Genomic DNA, 3,791 nt, shown 5'->3' with positions numbered 1-3,791 from the left:
ATTTAAAATTTCTGCTTTATTTTCAAGTGGAATCTAAACGCCTATACTGGGAGGACTTTATCATGAAACAGATTTTGATAATAAAGAAAAACTAAGCCAATTAAAAAAAAAGAATTAAGCCAACAAATTAAGCCCTTTTTACTTAACTCTTGATCATTAAGTGCTGTTTTCATTTAATCAGGGTTAGCAAACTTAACTAAACATCATCTCAGCGTATTCAACCGTAATTATCTTCCCATGCGCTATATATGCAATCCATCCGAAACACAATTCTCATCATTAAAAAAGTTCACAATCTGTAGACCATTCCTTTAGCGCCTTTTCTTTCAGATCTTTTATCCATATTTCTATTAATTTCTGCAACAATGAAGCTTTTCATGCTTGCTATGATCAACCTCTCACTGTTTCTCTCTCTATATGCTGTCACTGTACACCATGACCAAACACCATGGCCTTTCGCTCTAGTTTTATTCTCGTTCTTATCTTCTTTACCTTTCTTTATGAACTACTGGCTAGTCCCTGGAGGATTTGCATGGAGAAAGCACCATGTTTACTGTCCACAACTTCGTGGTCCAGTCGGTTGGCCTTTGCTTGGAACCTTGCCGCTAATGGGTTCACTTGCTCATCGCAAGTTAGCAAACACGGCTTCTTCACTAGGTGCAACGAGAGTTATGGCATTTAGCCTAGGAACAACACGTGTGATCATCAGCAGTCATCCCGACACCGCCAGGGAAATCCTATCTGGGTCTTCATTTTCAGACCGCCCAATCAAGGAGTCAGCTCGTTTGCTGATGTTCGAACGCGCCATTGGTTTCGCACCCTCCGGTAAATACTGGAGTCATCTTCGAAGGCTTGCCGCCAACCATATGTTCTCCCCTAGGAGAATCTCTTGCCTGGAGCCACTGCGCCAACTAGTGGTTGATGAAATGTTGGTGGAAATAAACAAGGGAATGGAAGAGAAAGGATTTGTAGAATTGAGGGGGATATTACAGAAAGGTTCATTGAGTAATATACTAGAGAGCGTGTTTGGGAGTTCTTTAGTAGAGAAGGGAGAGCTAGGGTTAATGGTGAAAGAAGGGTATGAATTGATTACTATGTTTAACTGGGAAGACTATTTCCCTCTAAGGTTTTTGGACTTTCCTGGGGTGAAAAGAAGGTGTCATAAGTTGTCAACCAAAGTAAGAAATATTGTGGGTCAAATTGTGAAAGAAAGAAAAAAGTGTGGAGATAAGATCAATAATGGTGGGAATGACTTTCTTAGTGCTTTGTTAGCTTTGCCCAAAGAAGACCAGTTAAGTGATTCAGACATGGTTGCTGTTTTGTGGGTAAGAGAATCTCTTTCTCTTCTTTGAGATATGCATATAATTCTAGTACTTCCAGTCCAACAAACAAATTAGTAAACCTATCATCAAAAGCATATATTATATCTAATTTGCTGAGAGTATCTTAGATCATATATACTTTATTTATGTTACCGTCAAAATAAAAATAAATAAATAAATAAGCAATTATTGGAATCTTGTTTTGTTGCCTCTGCTTTCCAGTTGTCTGGCATTGCTTTCCATTTTGGTTCATGACAATGGAGACAGCTTCAATTTATAGGCCTCATTTCATCTTTTTGGTCGAAAGGGTTAGGTTTCGTACATATGATATATATCTCTGATGTTTAAAACATGAACATTATATAAGTCTATATATCACCTTCACATTCTTTTTAAATAATCATTCCAGCTATTAATTTAGTTTCTTTTTTAATAAAAATCAAAACCCTACATGATTTAGTAAGTTTATCCAAGAATAAAAGACAAACTTTACCGCCACCTACATATTCTAGCCAATTCTCAAACATAATTAATTGGCTTGTGCTTTCCACGTTCTTGGTTCTCCTTGTTTCTTGACACCCTTAACTATTAGTGGGGATATTTCCTTTATAGGTAATATTTGGACTTTGGGTTTTGTTGCTGTATTCATAGGTCAAAATAGATATAAGCAGTAGCTTTAGTTGATAATGCTACTAAAATTACACTGGATTTATGGTTCATACATTAAAATAAATAATAATATATTATTAATAAGCGTAATTATTTAGTAAATATGTTATACAAAATTTTAATTTCACTAAAGAATTAAAATTTTGTTTTTTATATTTAAATAAATAAATAAATATAGAAAATATGATAAAATCTCGACTATATTTGTGAAGTTAGAAATTACGATAGCCTATGTAACAAATAATTATTATATTAATATTTCTTAAAATGGATTCAAGTGATTTCATTTATAATATGTGTCAAAATTTAATTCACTAACTATAAATAAAATTATTCACGGTAAGTGTATTAAATATAAATCTTTGCATTTAATATATTGTTGTTTAAATATACATAGTGACATTTAACCGCACAAGTATCATTTAATAAAAGTCTTATCACCTCTTTAAAAATTTTCTTAAAAATAATTAAATTTTTAACAAGAGGAATTTTTTCTCTAGATTAATTACGAGTTTAAACCTCACTATATGTGAATCTATCTGGATTTATTTTTGTTTTCAATATAATTATACTTTGTAAAGAGTTCGTTCTAATTTTAATTACTTAAACATATAATATTCGTGATTACACAATACTTATATTTGTACTTGTAAATTCCTTTTAAAAAATCTTAAAAATAAATATGAATAGTTAAACTTTTAACAAGTAATGTAATATAATTATAAAATGTATTAAGTCATATGTTGTATTTTTTTCTAGGAAATGATATTTCGAGGTACTGACACCGTTGCTATACTCTTGGAATGGATAATGGCGTGGATGGTTTTGCACCAAGACATTCAAGCAAAAGTACAGAAAGAGATCGACGCTGGCATCGAATATTGTCACAACCAAGTTCAAGATTCCGATCTCCCAAATTTCCCCTACCTCTAAGCGGTTGTGAAAGAAGTTCTAAGGATGCATCCACCAGGACCACTTCTATCATGGGCTCGCCTAGCCACCCACGACGTTCACGTAGGGAAGTCTTTCGTCCCAGCAGGCACCACTGCAATGGTAAACATGTGGGCCATAACCCATGACCCGTCTATTTGGAAAGATCCAGGGACCTTTAGGCCTGAAAGGTTTATCGAAGAAGATGTTCCCATCATGGGCTCTGATCTAAGGCTAGCACCGTTCGGGTCAGGTCGAAGAGTCTGCCCTGGGAAGGCACTAGGGTTAGCCATCGTACAACTCTGGCTTGCACGGTTTCTCCAGTATTTCAGGTGGCTTCCAACGGCGCAACATGTTGACCTTTCAGAGACTCTAAAGCTTTCTCTTGAAATGAAAAATCCGTTAACGTGTCGAGTGGTTCCCCGAACAACGCAACATATAATTTCATGATTCAAGAAAGACCAATTCGATTAAGTTAAAAAATAGGCATATGAATTGTGAAATGTTAATTAAACCAAGGTAAGAACGGGAGTGATTCATGGAATGTCCTAAGTGGACACTATAAGTAATAAAATTAGCAAGAAAATAACTAGGAACAATGAACCCTTCGAGCTTAGCTAGCTTAAAAAGAATACATGTCCACAAGTTGAACACGAGGACCCCTAGAATTTGTCAAAAAAGTGTTTTTGTTGCCTTTTTGAATTATTGAAGGTCTTGAATATATATGTGTGCATCTATAATTATTGTGTAAGACTTCGAATTCCAATATCTATCTATAACATTTGATATGGTGTGGTTGGATTGACATGTTATGGTTAGAATTTGTCTTTTTTTTTCTTCTTTTTTTGCTTAACCAAATAAGCTTTATTA

At 34.4% G+C, this 3,791-nt stretch overlaps 1 pseudogene; it reads left to right on the top strand.

Moving 5' to 3' along the window:
* The first annotated feature begins 205 nt into the window (after nucleotides 1–205).
* Nucleotides 206–3,549, top strand: LOC107917625 (cytochrome P450 78A5-like; annotated as a pseudogene).
* Nucleotides 3,550–3,791: the final 242 nt, after the last annotated feature.

This window comes from Gossypium hirsutum, chromosome A01, assembly GCF_007990345.1.
Source record: "Gossypium hirsutum isolate 1008001.06 chromosome A01, Gossypium_hirsutum_v2.1, whole genome shotgun sequence".
Lineage (NCBI taxonomy): Eukaryota > Viridiplantae > Streptophyta > Magnoliopsida > Malvales > Malvaceae > Gossypium > Gossypium hirsutum.
The sequence above is the reverse complement of the archived record's forward strand: the minus strand, read 5'-3'. Positions and strand labels throughout refer to the sequence as shown.